Source organism: Macrotis lagotis, chromosome 5 (genome assembly GCF_037893015.1).
Source record: "Macrotis lagotis isolate mMagLag1 chromosome 5, bilby.v1.9.chrom.fasta, whole genome shotgun sequence".
NCBI lineage: Eukaryota > Metazoa > Chordata > Mammalia > Peramelemorphia > Peramelidae > Macrotis > Macrotis lagotis.
In genome coordinates this window covers 35,138,064-35,156,255 of record NC_133662.1, presented here as the reverse complement: position 1 = coordinate 35,156,255, position 18,192 = coordinate 35,138,064, and the positions used below count along the sequence as shown (strand labels likewise).

At 35.8% G+C, this 18,192-nt stretch overlaps 1 long non-coding RNA gene across 1 annotated transcript; it reads left to right on the top strand.

The window, feature by feature from the left end:
• The first annotated feature begins 6,301 nt into the window (after nucleotides 1–6,301).
• Nucleotides 6,302–11,026, top strand: LOC141489666 (uncharacterized). The gene is made up of 3 exons (XR_012468966.1): nucleotides 6,302–6,437; nucleotides 7,020–7,098; nucleotides 10,956–11,026. It is a non-coding gene; the product is annotated as an uncharacterized LOC141489666 (long non-coding RNA).
• Nucleotides 11,027–18,192: the final 7,166 nt, after the last annotated feature.

Sequence of the window (18,192 nt, the reverse complement as noted above, 5' to 3'; positions counted from 1 at the left end):
TATGCCTTTGTCTGATTCATTGATAAAAATGTTATACTGCACAGAGTCAAACAAAGATACCTAAAAGCTCCACTGGTTGAAGACATGATGACATTGAACCTTTTAATACCTTCTCACTGATTCTGGTCATCCAAACAGTTTTAAATTCATCTAATTGTACTAATGTGTAATTTATGTTTCTTTATTTTCTCTACAAAAATAATTTGAGATATTTTATCAAAAGTTTTGTGAAAATCTAGTTAATCTATATCCAAAGCATGATACTCATCTACTGGTTTAGTAATACTGTCAAAAAAAAAGGAATGAGGTTAGTCTGGGATGTCTGGATATCATGTTCACGATACTGCCATGTTGGCTCTTGGTAATCACTTCTTCCCTATCTAGTTGTTTATCAGCCATCTCTTTAATGATCAATTCTAGAATTTTCCCAGGAAACAAAGTTAAGTTCAAAGGCCTTTAATATGCCAACTGTTTTCTTCCCTCTCTTGAAAATCAGGACATTCTTGTTTCTGCAATCTCTTGATCCCATTTGCCATAAATTTCCAAATATCACTCAATAATCACATCTCTGTTCTTTTAGATAACAAAAGTTCAATCCTCCTTAGAGACAAAGTGATTTGTGACACATGCCTAATGGTCACAAACAAGACACTTAACCTTTTAGAGTCATCAAGCAATTCCAAAACTCTTGTCAGATGGAAGGAATTTTCATACTTGGAGTTCCCCATATTGATGAAGTCATAGACAAAAAATATGGTACTCACTGGACATTATTGTCTTCCTGCCCAGAAGTTCCAAACACCCCTCAAACTAATTACAATCTTCCAGAGAACAGGTGGTGGTGGCTGTCTCATAGTGTGTAAATCACTGTTCTCCAAGAGACATGCTATTGAAATGCTCCCTTGAATCAGCACCAGATCCCAGCAACATCCACTGGGATATTAGAATTACTTGGACATGCAACCAGGATCTCATGAGGTCTTATTTACTAGATTTTTCAAGCCATTTTATTTGGTCATCTTTGGTTTCCTCTCAGGTGGCTCAAATGGCAATAAGCCATGGCTTATGAATTTCTATGAAAAAATGATGTGAAGTGAAATTGATGGGGAATCTGGCTCTAAACTCTTTTTCCAGGCTGATTTCCCATTACTTCCCTTTATTTGTTCTATATTCTGACAGAACTGGCCTACAGGCTGCTAAAAATACCATTCTGGCTCTAGTCACTGTTCCTCTGATGGGGCCTGGAATGCTCCCCACCCCCCTTCTCAGCTCAGCTTTCTGGAATTCCTAGTATCTTTTTTTTTTTAACAAGGCAACAGGGTTAAGTGACTTGCCCAAAGTCACACAGCTAGGTAATTATTAGCTGTCTGAGACCAGATTTAAACTCAGTTCCTCCTGACTACAGGGTTGGTGCTTTATCCACTGTGCCACCTAACTGCCCATGCTCATTTATCTTTGGCAATCTCACCTGGGATTCTGAGAAGCTGTAGCATGCACAATGATCACATACCAGATGAGCTCTGCAGATGAGCTAAACTAGTTTTAAGATAATTGAAAGACTTCGATCCTGTAAAATCCTAAGAAGGATGTCTAAACCTAATATTGTGAAGATTTCCCCTGGCAGAATAAGTAGCTGAGAATAATTTGTTCCAATGGCCTTGAAAGTGGTTGAAGTGCTTAGAGCTTGCTTAGATATCAAAGACGCCAAGTTCATCCACCATATCCTGGGTCACTGCCAGACATTGTGACCTTTGTCTTGCCACTGGACTTTGATCACTCTAAAAGAGTGAGGCTGACAACTTTGTGCAACTGTCTCACTTAAAACTATCTCATGTGCAAGTCAAGACATCATCTATCATCTACCACTTCACCCCAACATGGTGATGATGTTGTCATCCTAGAAAATGAAGAACAAATAACAATTGCATCACTTTGTTGCAGAACACTTGACAGTCCTTACAGGTAGAGAAAATTTCCTCACCAGGAATTCCTTATACATACCCCAAATTATAGATTATATAAGGGTAGAACTCCTGTCTTTTCTAAACTTTTTTTTTCTCTTCTAATACTTAATATAGTGCTTTATCCCTCAACTGAATCCACATCTGCTAAATTGAATCTAGGCATTAAATAAAAAAGATTTCAGTCCCTTCTCCTGTTTGACTTAGAGATTTCTCTTCCGAATCTGGAAAGACTTACATGAACTGATGCAAAAGGAAATGAGCAGAACCAGAACATTGTATACAGTAATAGCAATTTTGTGTGATGATCAGCTGAATGAAGATCAAAGCATGCTACTTTTGCTTTATTTTTTCATGTTTTTTTCTTTTGTTCTATTTCTTCTTTACAAATGACTAATATGAAGATATATTCTACATGATTGCACATATATAACCTTTATCGATTGCTTTAACATTTTAGGGGGGGGAGGGAAAAATGGAACTCAAAATTTTATTAAAAATGAATGATAAAAATTGTCTTTACATGTAATTGCAAAAAAAAAACACTATTCAAAATAAAAAAAAGAAATTTATTTTCCAAAAATATCATCAAACTTCTCATTCAGTGGAAGGCAGAGAGATGCTCCACATATGGAATTATCATTAATTGCCCTTGAGCTTCTACATCAGGGTTAGGAGAAGGAATTTCAAACAAAATAGGAGATACATAAAAGTATAAATAATTGGGGGACATGAGGCAGATGGCTTAAAAACTGGAGCCTGGGCATGGTATGTCCAAATGGAACAGTGCCCCGTACTGGAGTCCTAGTGTAACTATAGCCCTATTTTTGAATCCCCCTTTCTGGTTTCTATTTATTCATAGAAAAAATGCACTAAAAACCATAGCAATATACTATAAAATATTAGCATATTCAGAAGGACCTCTAGAGTCAACTAGTCTAGTTCTCACACTTTACAGATGAGTGAGTTAAGACCTGAAAGAAATCACTTAGCGATCTAGGTGGTGCAGTTGATAGATCACTAGACCTGAAGTCAAGAAGCCTGAATTCAAATTCAGCCATAGATATTTAATTACTGTATGACCCTGGGCAAGTCACTTAACCTCTGTTTGCCTTGGTTTTCTCATATGTAAAATGGGAAAAATGATAGCACTTCTCTCCAAATGAGATCCAAATGAGGTCCCAATGGAGTAATAATTGTAAAATGCTTAGCAAAGTATTTGTTAAATGCTAGGTAGTAGCAGCCACAGAACCTAGACTCTCACAACTAGGAAATGGCAGAGCTGGGATGCAAGACCAGTTTAATCCTTCTCCCAATGAGTTGTTTTCTCTGTGACATTACTGTCCCTATAAAATTATCTCAATGATACAGATCAGTAAAATAATTAGTATAGATTTCACGTTTATCTGTATTGTTCAAAGAAACTATCGATCCCAGTGTTGCAGGTTAATTGGTTTAGAAATGAAATGCTAGGGGTGGCTAGGTGGCGCAGTGGATAAAGCACCGGACTTGGAGTCAGGAGTACCTGGGTTCAAATCCAGTCTCAGACACTTAATAATTACCTAGCTGTGTGGCCTTGGGCAAGTCACTTAACCCTGTTTGCCTTGCAAAAAAAAACCCTATAAAAAAAGAAATGAGATGCTATACACATATATAATTTTTAAAATTTTTATTTATTTTTATTTTTATTTTTGCAAGGCAGTGGGGTTAAGTGGCTTGCCCAAGGCCACACAACTAGGTAATTATTAAGTGTTTGAGGCCGTATTTGAACTCAGGTACTCCTAACTCCAGGGTGGGTGCTCTATCCACTGCTCCTCTTAGCTGCCCCCACATATATAATTTAAATCAAATTGTTTGCCTTCTCAGTGGTGGGGAGAGGAAGAAAAGAAGGAGGGAAAGAATTTAAAATTAAAAAATTTTAAGAGATGAATGTTAAAAATTATTTTTGCATGCAAAGGGAAAAATAAAATATTAAATTAATTTTTTTAAAAAAGAAGTGACTGCAATAGAGGCCTTGAAAGTGCTTTTGGAAGAGAGGTCTTGAAGTCTGTAACAATATGCTTGGTGGTAAGTGGTGGCATAGTGGAGTCTGAGCAATTTAGGGTCACCATGGGTGTATTGAGCAGGGGATTAGAAGGGATAGTGCTGAAAGGTGTGACAAAGGGTCACTGATTTGTCCTGGACCATTCTAAAAATTTTAGGACTTTCCTTACCTGAGAAAACTGAGGTAGATAGGATCATACAGATAATAAGCACCTGGAGTTGGATTTGAAATCTGTCACAATACTTCTACTATTAGACTGTAGGTTTGAAATTTGAGATCTTGAGGACTAAGAAATCTGTGGAATTTGCCCTCTTTGCTAATCTGGCAGGGTCCACATATGGATTCTGTTCAATCAGGGAGAAGACTTTGGAAATATTAGGTCAGGGATGAGTTTTTTTTTAAATTACATAATTTTGTACACAGCCCAAGTTCAATAAATGTTTATCCCTGACAGAACTATAATTAGGACTATTCACCTGGTGCAAAACAAATTGAGCAAGCATGATGGAGTAGATGCAAAAACGTGGAGGGTAGTCTGTTTGTGGGTGCAGATGCACCTAAAGAAGGCTACAACTCTCATCCATCCCAAGAGAAAGGAGGGCTATCATTGAGAGAGAGGCTTGGGGAAAGAAGAGATGGGTTATAGTTTTGGAACAGTTGCTCTCTCAGAAATATGGGGTAGTGAAGTATTATGAGGAGGGGTAATCTGAGGCAAGTTAGGTACAATGAATAGAGTGCTAGGTCTGGAATCATAAAGACAATGGACTAACTATGTGATCCTGTTAACTGTACCCTGTTAGCCTCAGGTTCCTCATCTGTCAAATGAACTGGAGAAAGAAATGACAAACCACTAGAGTAGCATTGACAAGAAAAGTCCAAAGAGGAACTTGAAGAGTTGAGAAGGATTGAACAATAAACATTATTCTAGAGGATATGGACTTGGACCTGCGCTTTTCTTAATATAGAGGACATAAAGGGGAAGGAATAAGCATTTACTTATGGTGCTAAGTACTCTATACCACCCTGAAAGGTAATTCCAATTTTTTCATCCTATTTTACAGTTAAGGAAAAACAGGTGACGTGACTTGCCTAAGGTCACAGTTAATAAGTATCTTAGGCTAGATTTAAACCTAGATCTTTCTGACTTCAAGAACTACCAGCAGTTGCTTTCTTAGGTGTCTCTAGTAATGTAGATAAAAAAAGTGTAGATGAGCACATTCTCTGCCACATATAGTCTTAGAGAATTGCCTGGGTACAATGGGCCTTTCAGTGATTTGTCCAGGGTCATATAACTAGTATATGTGTCAAAGGCAGGCTTGAACTTAGGTCTTACTAGCTTAAGATCAGTTCATTATGTGAATAATCATGCTGACTCTATAGTTTTAGGACCCCTGGGAAAGGAAGACACCATTTCTGGGGTTAGAAGAGAAGGAAGGAAACTCATAATTCAAGAGAGGAATGAAGTCATGTGGATGAAAAATGAATTGACCAAGTGAGGACCAGAGGGCCTTGACTATGATTCAGATCTTGAAAAGGATTGAAAGTCATGAAGGAAGGTGGTAATATGGGCATTTTAGTTAGGAAGAGGGCTGCATTCATCTAAAAAGAACCATTTTCTATGGGGTTCAGGAGATGTGGAAGTGCCTCTCCTAGGGGATTTCCTATATAGTCCTCCAGGTCCTTGGCTAACTTCCCACGGGAAGGTAATGTTTGCTGTGGGGAACTTGTACACTATATATCTTAGTTCTACAAGGACCACTGCCCAGCCCCAGCGGGCTGGCACTGACAGTTTTTTCTGAGTCTTATTCAGCTGCAGACAAAATACTATTTATTTAAGCTTTGGGCTTCAAGCATCCTACAGGAATACAGTGAAAGCATAGTTTAGGCAGAGATGTAATGAATGGGAACAGAATTCTTGAAAGAGGATAGAGTAACAGAAAAACTGAGGGAAAGTGAGAAATGGAAAAAGTGATTGCTTACATTTTAATAGGCTCTGGACTTGATATCCGGGAGATCTGTATTCAAATCCTATCCTACGTATTTATTACATGATCCTGGACAAGTCACTTAACCTCTCTCAATCTCAATTTTCTAATCTGTAAAATGGGGATAACAACAGTACTTACCTCACAAAGGCTGTTATTGTGTGGGTCAAATGAAATAACATCACTTTGAAAACCTTAAATCATAATATAAATGCTATCATTATCATCATCATCATCATCATCATCATAGCTGAAGGGAACCTTAGGGATCATTGAGTCTAAAACACCTTATTTTACAGATGATCTAGTAGCAGAAGCAGGTCCTCCGACTCTAAAGCCAATGCTGTTTCTACTTCAAGGAAGTGAAGACTTTGCAGAGAATATTCAGACTGTCTATAAGACTTATAGTGACTGTGGTTGCCAGTTGAGTTGAGTGCCCACCCAGATGTGAGTATAAAAAAATGGAAAGATCATCAGTTTGGAAGTCAGAAGACTTGGGTTTGAGTGATCCCTTCTCTGTCACTGATTGAGCAAATTTGGTCAAATCATTTAATTTCTCTGAACTTAAGATTATATAACTATAAAATGGGGATAATAATAATAACCTCTGCCTCTCATATATCATAGGATTGTTATGAGATCCAAAGGAGGCAGATAAAATACTCTCCAAGCATCCCCTCCTCTGATTTGACAGAATTCATACCTCTCTTTGTTCAGAGTTGAACCTTTCAATTTGAACTGTTGTGAATTATTATTATATAAAGTAAAGTAATTGATTCCAACTCACTGGAAATATGTAGCAAGTATTCAAATAATGCAACTATTTCACTAGATTCATTAATCATCCATTATTTAATAAACATCCCTAAACGGGTTCTTTGGGATGACTCATGTAACTGATCTCCAAGGATTACTTTGGAAGGGTTGAGAAAACAACGTCAAAATTGACCCTGAGATCAGACCCCATCAATGACAAGAATCTCCATATCAAGAAAGAACAAAATTAATTCCTGCTATTTTTCCTTCTAGATTCTGCCTAATTTAATGGATGCTTGATATCAAGCATACTCAGATTCAAATGGTACCTCCAACTAGATGTGTGACTTGGGTAAGTAAAGAAATTACTATGGCCTTTGTCAGTTCCGTAGGATTTATCTAGTAATTTGTAGTTATAGAGAGTTCCTCACACAGAAAAGAATCACAGATTCTTTTTTTGCTATTTTTAAAAAGTACAGTAGAGTGCAAATAATTGAAAAATCATTCCTAAATAGCAATATGGACATTCTGACAGCATCTGTCAAGACATTTGATCAGGTCAGTGGAATTCTCTCCCATTTTCATGTTAGGTAATAAGTAGAAAAACTTTTCTACACATCTGTTCTGACATGATAATGATATTATTGCTAAAGGCTCAGGATTGCGATGAAAAACTGCTTTTTAATCTTTCCACATCCTCCTATCTCTAACCTCATTCCATCTCCTTTGCCTTTTCTCTCTTCCTTCCTCATATCTCTCCTATTACTTTGACCAAAAAATCACCCTTTCCAAATCCATTTTTTTTTCTTTCTCTCCCTTACCACATCCCATTTTCATTGGTTCTGTCTATAAACAAATCAACAGGTGCCTATGATGAGCCTGAAGCTGCACTAAACTTGAAGGACACCCAGACAAAAGGCAAACTCTTTATCTAAAAGGGCTGACATTCTGACGTGCAGATTTAAGAATAAACAGAATAGTTACAAAATAAATTCAAGGAAATTCAAGGAGGAAGTACATTACTAGCTGACTTAGGGATGTCATACTTATATTATTAGCTTGTTTCCCTATGTAATTTTAAGCTGGTCTTCTTTGGCCTTTAGCTTCCCCCTTAACTGTTAGAGGAGGATTTAATAATCTATAAGGTTCTGGAATTCTAAGCTGTGCTGAGGCAGTAAAGGATAATTTGAATGCTACTTTCTCCTAGGGAGTTAATTTATAGCTTATTCATTTTCCTTTTCTAAGATATGGTCATTTAATTATTCTATTTCCTTTTCTACTAATCTGGGCAATTTATATTTCTGTAAATATTCATCCATTTCACCTTAGATGATCAGTTTTATTAGCATAAAGTTGGGTAAAATTGCACCTAATAATTGCTTTAATGTCTTCTTCATTGGTTGTGCATTCACCCTTTTCATTTTTGATATTAGCGACTTGATTTACTTCTTTTCTTAAAAATTAAATTAGGCAATCATTTATCTATTATATAGAATTCTTTTCATAAAACCAGCTCCTAGTTTTATTTATTAGTTCCATGTTGTTTTGGTCATTTTTTTTAACTTTCAATTTTATTAATCTCTCCTTTGATTTTTCAGGATTTCTATTCAGTGTTTAATTGGGATTATAAACTTGCTCATTTTTTCCCCACTCTAATTTCAATTCTCATTTCAATACTCTAGACCTGAGCAATCTAGAATAGAAAAGGATGAGGATCATCTTAACTCAGTTCAGAGCTTAATAGCTTTTTTTAAGGTTTTTTGCAAGGCAAATGGGGTTAAGTGGCTTGCCCAAGGCCACACAGCTAGGTAATTATTAAGTGTCTGAGACCAGATTTGAACCCAGGTACTCCTGACTCCAGGGCCAGTGCTTTATCCAATGCGCCACCTAGCCACCCTGGTTAATAGCTTTTTGAAGTACTATAAGGCAAAATATAAACCAGCCTGAGTTGAAACTAGGGTTAATGTGTTTTATATATCCAACTGAAGGTCAGTTGAACCAGAGATATACAGTAGGAGACCTGAATTGTAAAGCATTGTAAAGCAATCAGGGATGAAGAGCCATTAATGAAGGAATAAAAAAAGATTCACTTATGTGTCAAGAACAATGCTAATCTCTGAAGATATAAATACAAACACAAGACTCAAAGAGTTTATATTCTAATTCAGTAAACAGAACAAAGTAGGGAGGTGTGGCTAGAAAGTGATATTTTGATTTAGAAAGTTATAAGGATGGTAAGTGATACTTTAGAGGAGTAGTGTAATGGCAGAGTTGAGTTACTATTGACTGAAGAATTGTAAAGAGAGGAGGAAGAAACGGTAGCATGGGGAGTATGACTGGGAAGGAGGAGGCGGAAAATAAAATATAGCATGACTGGAGCCAGCCTGTTCTAATACAGTGGACCAAAGGAGAGGCTCCTTCATCTCATTCCACCATTCCAGAAAGAGGGGACCCCATGAGAGAAATTTCGAAGATGAAAAGGTTAAATGCTCCAAGGCATGGTGTCCCTTCTAGGTAATAGTAAGAAAATTGGGCACTAGTCAAGAGAAAACTGAGGTCAAGAAATTGAAGAAAGTTGAAATGGGAATTGGGAAAAGTGAGGTAAATTGCTGAAAACAATGGGTAGTTCAATGAGACTTGATTTTTTTAAAGTAAATTGGTATGGTCAAAGGATTTCAATACACGGTTTCAAAGGAAGTAATCCTTTTGATCAACACTCATAAGAAAAAAATCACTAATGATTAGAGAAATGTAAATTAAAGCAAATTTGAGATTTCATCTCACTCTCTGATAGTAGTGAAATTTGCCCATCAGACTAGTCAAAAAAAGACAAAAGAAGAAAATGACAAATTTGGGGTGTTCTTCAGGAAAACAGGAACATAGGTACATTATTGCTGAAGACGTAAATTCATCTAGTCATTCTGGAAAGTAATTTAGAACTAAACTCAAAAAGATTACCAAACTCCATACCCTTTGACCCTTCTATAATCACTACAAGGCCTAGACACCAAAGACATCAAAGAAAGATGAAAAAGATCTAGATAGACAAAGATATTTATGACAGTTCTTTTCAGAGTAGCCAAAAAATGGAAACTTAACTATCTTCCCATCCAAGATTGGTTAAACAAGTTATGGTATGTGAACCCTACCATATGCAACATTATTGTGTCATAAGATATGACAAAATGGAATAATTTTTTTAAAAATTGGGAAGATTTGGGAACTTATTTAGTTTAAGATGAATAGAACCAGGAAAACAATTTGCATCAATGCAACAAAAATGTAGAGAAAACTTTGAAAGACTTTATAAATCTGATCAATGTAAAAAAGTCATAAGTCCAGAGAAATGAAGTACAATGTTCATCTCTAGTCAGAAATACAAGGGACTTAGAAAGACATATTTTGGTACTTGACTAATGTGAGAATTTGTTTAACTGAACCATGCATGTTTATAGTGAGAGTTTAACTTTTTTTCATTTTTTAATTCAAAGAGGAGATAGTGAGAAGAACAATTATAAATACATGTAAAAATAAGTCTACATGAATTTTTTAAAAATTGAATTGATGTTTGCTCGCCATAGTTTTTCCTGCTTCCTAAAGAGATCTGTTTATCAGAAGGAACATCTGACCCAGTGTCCTATGCTAGAGCCCATTCAGAATGACAAATTTTCACTGTATTTATACCTCAGAGATCATGAACACTTAGGACTAGATTTATTGTTCTGTTAATTATTGTTCTGTTGATATATGCATACATCTGGGGAGGGGGAACTAGGTGGCACAGTGGATAGAGAGTTGAGCCCTAGAGTCAGGAAGACCTGAGTTCATATTTGGTCTCAGACACTTACTAGTTGTGTGACCCTGGGTAAGTTACTTAAATCTTTTGACCTCAGTTTCTTCCTCTGTAAAATGAACTGGAGAAGAGAATGGCACACCACTCCAATATCTTTACCCAAAAAACCCTGAATGGGATCATAAAGAGTCAGACACAACTGAAATAACTGAACAGCAATAACAAATAATCTGAAAGCAAAGCTGGTTGTTAAATATTTATCAGCACACCCCTAGCATAGCTAGAATATGTAACAGATTCCCATTTGTTGGCAAAACTGGCTCTGAGTGTTTCCATCTATCAATTGTTACATCCATCTATATAATATGAAAATGGGAAATAGAGAATACCTAACTAATTTTTCTCTCTCTTTGCAGAGCCAGGAGATTTAAAAATGTCTTAAATTTAACAGGAAAAAAAGAGTAGAAGACATTTCTTTAAAAAAGGTATGTGAAACCTTGAGTTTTGCTATAAACAACTTGCTTTAAAAATAAATATATATATATATATATATAATATTTCAGCCTGCTGCTTTCCAAGCTATCTTTCCTGTTTCCCTATATATTTCCTTTTTTTTATTTTTAAGATTCTTCAATGATCCTCTTTTATTATTTTCTTCTCTTTTTTAAGCAATTCTATCAATATTTCCCCCCTCCCTATCATCTCATTTTACCTCCCCTTCTCCCCAAAGGGAAAAAACATAATCTTTGTCACAAAAGAACATAGTCAAATCAAAAAAATTCTCACCTTTGCCATGTTTAAACTAGATACCTCATCACTAACCTACCCCTTTATGGAAATGAAAAGTCTACAGGTGGGACAAATTACACCTGTTTTCAGACTTTTTTAATATATTTATCTGTTAGACTGGGCTTCCCCCCCCCTCACTATAAAGTACTATTTTTTTTTCATATGGGATGGCTCTTTGGGGGAGGGAGAAAACTTGAGATACTATAGTAATATAAATACAAAATATGAATAAAAATAGTTTTAAAAATAAAAAAATAAAATGCATGCCTCATTCTTCATCTATGGATTCATCACATCTTTGTCAGGAGTTGGTTCTTCTAGAGTTGTGGCTGCTGATTACGTTAAAACTTTCCTTTACAGTATATATGTTATTTTCTTTTACATGCATATATATGTGTATATATATACATGTACATATATATGTATACACACATACACAAACCCACACACACATATAGTTTCCCTGGTTCTCTGGACATTTAAAGAAATATAAAGATAGTTATTTTTGTCATTATCTTGGATTCACATGATGTCAATGCTTCAAGAGAAATTACAAAACACAAGGAAAAGTATGACATCAATTTTTTCCTTGTTCCTATGACTTCTCTTTACAGAAGAGAGAGGATTTGATGAATCTTGATTGAATCCCTCCTCACTGGGATCTCTTTAGGTACTTAAGAGGTCTAAGTTTTGTGGTTTTCCTTCCCCAAACCCCCATCTTTTTCCATCACAAAAAATAAATTCACAGAATCATTTGACACATTCTTCTACCTCCAAAATGAATGATGGGAAAGAAGTGTTAAAGAGTGGGTAGGGAGTCAGGAGTCCTAGTTTTCATTTTTTGGTCTGCCACTGAGTCACTTTGTGACATTATAATGTGATCTCAGGTTTCTTTATGTATTTACCTGCCTACCAATTCAGAATAGTCTTAGGAAGTGAATTTAGTAGTTCAGTGGATAGAGTGCTGGGCCTGGAGTCAGTAAGATTTATCTTCCTGAGTTCAAACCCGGTCTCAGACACTTACCAGCTGTATTACCCAGGGCAAGTCACTTTACCCTCTTTGCCTCAGTTTCCTCATCTGTAAAATAAACTGGAGAAGGAAATGTCAAACCATTTATTCCAATATCTCTGTCAAGAAAAACCCCAAATGGAGGTCACAGAGAGTTAGACACAATTGAATAACAACAACTTGGAAAGCAGTATAGTATGGTAGAAAGAACACTGATTAGGAGTTAGATGACCTGAGAATTCCAATTCTGCTAATGGATATGCAGGGCAAGTAAATAGCAAAATGAGTATTGGATTTGGACTCAGGGGCCTGGGTCTAAGTCTTACAGTTTCCTCGCCTGTAAAATGAGGGGTTTGAAGTAGATTTCTGAATTATAAATTTAAAGCTTGAACTTAGTAGTCATCTGATCTCCAAATTCTCTTCAAATTGCAGTTGTGGAAAATGAGGTCCAGAGAAACTAAATAACATAGGTAGCTAGCTATTGGCAGGATTTAGACATAGGTCTTCTTGACTTCAATACAACACATTTCCATAATTTTATGCTACTTCTTTAAAGATTAGAAGGTACTTTTGGGGAGCCCTACAATTTTTCAGCAACTCATGATAAAAAGTGTCTGGTGATAAGAATTGTTTTTCAGCAATGGATTTCTTTCACTGCAGTTGGGAAGTTGGGAGGGTATGAGGAAGGATTGAAAGTTATGGCATATAACTATGTTAAACATATTTCCATTGAGGTTGGCTCAGTCCTGGAGGTCTAAATGCTGTCAGTTGATGATTTCCAGTTCTGCTGAGTTTCTGTCAAGGATGTGGGTCACATAGTTTCTCATTATGGAGTGAGACCTGATCCTGAGATAAGAGCAGCACTTGTCACCTGAGCATTTCAAAAGAACTCTAAAAAATAAAGATGAGTCAGGGTTTAGGTGGCTATTAATGGAGATTTGTAAAGAGTTAGGACATCACTGAAAAGTTTCTAGATCTTATTTGCAGATATACACTTAACAAAAAAAAAAAACAGTAACAGAAGAGCAGAAAGTAGTGATCTGGTCCAGAACCTTGTAATCTTTTAGAGTTCACTGGAATAAGATATGTGATTAGACTTTTTAAGACTTAGTTAACACACACCAGTGTTGTCTTTTGTCCATCAGACTAAATTCCCTGTATTCTGCATGGATATTAGACTAAATGACCTAGGGGAACTTTGCATTAGAAGAATAATGACCAGTCAAAATTTATTGCTTTTGCCAGTAGGGGAGTCATTGATATTAAAACCTATTATCTGGCCTAGAAGTTGAAATTCTTGACCTCGAAGTGGGCAGTCACTAAACATTTATGAACATTTAAGAACATGGAATTTCGTTTTAGGAATGGATTGAAAGTGATCCATTGACTTGTATCCTGACAAATGCTAAATTGTATGCCATTAGCCAGCAGAGGTGAATAATTCTGGCCACTTTGTTATGAGAAACTACTTTATCTGAGTTTTTTAGGTTTTTCATTGTCATTTGTTTTTACAATGTTGTTATTTCATAAGTTCTATGATTCTGCTCACTTTACTCTCAGTATCAATTCATACAAATCTTCCCAGGTCTCTTTCATCATTTCTTACAATGCAATTTCTTTTTTTTTTGATTAAGTATTTCAACTACATGCAAAAATGTTTTTAACAGTCATTTTTTTGGTAAGATTTTGAATTCCATATTTTTCTCTCCTCACCCTCCCCTTGACAGCAAGTAATCTGGTATAGGTTATACATGTATAAATATGTTAAACATATTTCCATATTAGTCATGTTTGAAAGAAAAATCAGAACAAAAACTATGAGAGCAAACAATAATAACAACAAAACAACATGAAGCATAAAACAAAATTTTAAATAAGAAAGTAGTATACTTTTGTCACATTCTCTGAATGTTAAAGGTATTTTCCATCACAAGTTCTTTAGAATTGTCTTTGATTATTGTACTGCTGAGGAGAGCTAAGTCCATCACAGATGATCATCATACAATGTTGCTGTTAATGTGTACAATGTTCTCCTGGTTCTGCTCATTTTACTCAGCATCAGTTCATGTAAATCTTTCCAGGCTTTTCCTTACAGTTGATTTCAAGTATTTCATTAGATTCAGATACATAATTTGTTCAGTCATTCCTCAAATGATGAGTTCCTCCCTAGTTTCCTGTTCTTTGTCACCACAAAAGAGTTGCTATAAATATTTTTTGTGCATATGGGATCATATCAAAATGTAAGTTAAAATAGAACAATTGAACAAAGAAAAAAGAAGTGGTTTTCTAAGTCAATGTGGACCAGTAGGAATCTTTATGTATGGTTCAGTGACTCTCATTTCTATTTGAATTTGACACCATTGCTCTAGACAACTTGTGAAATATTTATTTACTATTTTATACTTCCCCAATTACATGTAAAAACAATTTTAAAAATTTGTTTTGCAAAATTTGGAGTTCTAGGGGTGGTTAGGTGGAGCAGTGGATAGAGCACCGGCCCTGGAGTCAGGAGGACCTGAGTTCAAATCCGACCTCAGACACTTAATGATTACCTAGCTGGTGTGTCCTTGGGCAAGCCACTTAACCCCATTGCCTTGCAAAAAAAAACCAACTAAAATTTGGAGTTCTAAATTCTTTCCTTTCCCCCCTCACTTCATTGAGAAGGCAAGCATTTCAATAGAGTTATAAATGTGCAGTCATACAAGATACATTTCCATATTGTTCTGATTGAAAGAAAATACAGATAAAAATTGAAAGAAAATATAAATAAAGAAAATACAGATAAAAATAAGAAAAATAAAGTAAAAAAGTCTGATTTGACTTGCATTTAGACTTTATCAGTTTTTTCTCTGTGTAGACTCTATCATAAGTCCTTTGGAATTGTCTTGGATCATCATATTGCTAAGAATAGTTAAGTCATCCACAGTTGATCACTATACCATACAGCTTTACTGTGTACAATGTTTTCCCAGTCATTTCACTTTGTAGCAGTTCATATAAGTCTTTTCATATTTTTCTGAGAGCATCCTGCTTGTCATTTCTTATGGGATAATAGCATTCCATCATAATTATATAACACAACTTGTTCAGCCATTACCTAATTGATGGACATCTCTTCAATTTCCAACTGTTTGCCACCATAAAAAAGAGTTGCTATGAATATCTGTGTACCTATAAGTCTTTTTTCTTTTTCTTTTTTATTTCTTTAGGATTCAAACCTAGTAGAAGTATTACTGATCAAAGTGTACCATTGGTTTTAAAGTCCTTAAGGCATAGTTCCAAATTGCTCTGCAAAATGATTTTTTTTTCCTTTTTTAGTTTTTGCAAGGCAATGGGGTTAAGTGACTTGCCCAAGGTCACACAGCTAGGTAATCATTAAGTGTCTGAGGTCAGGTTTGGACTCAGGTTCTCCTGACTCCAGGGCTGGTGCTCCAGCCACTGCACCACCTAGCTGGCCCCTCTATGTGATTTTAATCAACTCACTAACTCCCTCCAAGAGAGTGCATTAGTGTCTCAATCCCCGCCCCCCCATCCCCACCAACATTTGTCATTTTCCTTGTCTGTCATGTTTGTGAATTTGATAGGTCTTGTGTGGTACTTCAGTGTTGTTTCAATTTGTATTTCTAATTAATAATGTTTAAGACCATTTTTTCATATAACTATAGATTGATTACTTTGTCTAAAAACTGCCTTTAAACATCCTTTGACCTTTGGGAAATGGTTATTTTTAAAATTTGTCTCAGTTTTCTATATGTTTGAGAAATGGAACCTTTAACAGACAAACTCGCTCTAAAAATTTTTCAGTTATGATTACTGTGTATTTCCCTTCATCCTATTTTTCTGCCTCTTTATCCTACTCTTTCCAGTTTCAAAAATGTCTTGCTTCTGACTACTGCTTCTTCCAATCTGCTCTCCCTTCTATTAATCTCCCCTCTTCTCTTATACCCTTCCCCTTCTACTTTCCTAGGGTAAGATAGATTCCTATACCCCAATGAATATGTATATTTTTTCCTTTTTTTTAGCCTATTTTGTTGAGAGTAAGATTCAAGTGTTCTAATCCTGGAAATCCCCCTTCTTTCCTGTCACTATTACAGCTCTTTCATGTCTCCTTTATTGAGATGATTTATTCTACCTCTCATTTTTCTCTTCCCCATTGTATCCTCTTTCTTATCCCTAAATCTTATTTTTTTAAACTATTATCCCATCATATTCAACTCCTCTCTATGTCCCATCTCTAGCCTTCTAACTGCCCTAATAATGAGAAAATGTTTAATGAATTATTTTCTTCAGTGATCTTTTGTACCTTCTTTTCCATTTAGCCAATTTTTCTTTTTAAGAAGTTTTTTAGTGAATTTTTTATCACTTTTTTCCATTTGGTCAATTCTACTTTTCAAGTTTTTCTCTTCAGTAGATTTTTTTTTGTGCCTCTTTTTACCATTTGGTCTATTCTATTTTTTAATGTGGTATTTTCTTCAACATTTTTGGTGCCTCTTTTACCAAGATAGTGATTCTTTTTTTCAAAATTTTCTTAACTCATTCTCATTTCTTTTCTCAATTTTTCCTCTTTTCTCTAATTTGATTTTTAAAATTTTTTTGAAGAGCCTCTAGGAATTATTTATGGGTCTGAGACCAATTCACACTTTTCTTTGAGGCCTTGACTTTGTTGTTTTTCTTCTGAATTTGTTTTGATATTCCCTGTCACCTTAGTAATTTTCTATCATTAGTCTATTTTTGTTGTTGTTTAATCATTTTTCCAGTCATTTTCTTGACTTTTTACTCTATGTTAGAGTGTGGTTCTGTTCCCATGTTGGTGGGAGGACTATCCTAAAGTTTTAGGGTTTTTTTGCTGTTGTTCTCAGAGTTAGTTCTGGGGAGGGGGGCTATGAGTTTTCAGCATTTTCAAGGTGATATGATCTCAGGATAAGTGTAGTCATTGCTTTCCTAGCATGTTCTCTAGTCTGTGATTGATCACAAGCACTCTTTTCTATTTTGTGACCAGGGTCTCCAGTCCCCTATGACCTCCAATTCTGGTAAGTTAATGCTCTTCCTTGCCCTGAAACTGTGACTGAGATCCATATAAGATCCAGCAAAAAGACCCCTGCAATCTCCTTCTGACCATTTATTTGATTCTTTCCAATCTAAGGGCTGAGAGTTCTGGGAGCAACTACAGACCCCCCCCCACTGATTGTCACCTCAAGGACCTGCTATTGTTTTCCTGGGCCTGGCTCTGTGTTCCATTCTCACCCTTATATGACAGATTGTCCTGCTAACCTTTTAAATTATCTTGGACTAGGAAAATTGCTTTACCTTGACCTTTTGGGGCTTCTGCCATTCCAGAATTTATTTTAGGGTTATTTAAAATTGTTTGGAGAGGGGCATTTAGGTGGTGCAGTGGATAAAGCACCATCCCTGGAGTCAGGAGTACCTGGGTTCAAATCTGGTCTCAGACACTTAATAATTACCTAGCTGTGTGGCCTTGGGCAAGCCACTTAACCCCATTTGCCTTGCAAAAACCTAAAGAAAAAATTGTTTGGAGGGCAATTTTGGAGAACTCAGATGAATCCCCTGCTTTTTCTGTGTTCCTCTTCTTCCCTCTCCCCATGCAACTCTTTAAGAATGTAAGTTGAAAAGAAGATGTCATCCTGTACTGGGAAAGGGAGTTTCTTCACCCAAGAGTTCTCTGAACCAATAAAATCATACATTCAATTCCTTTCCCTACTTACAAGGTTATCATAAGGTTCAAACAGAACAATATATAAAAAACACTTTGTCAAATTTAAGAGTCCTATATAAATTTCAATTACTATTATGAAAAAGCATTAATATTACCTAAAACCTACTGATTCATGCCTATG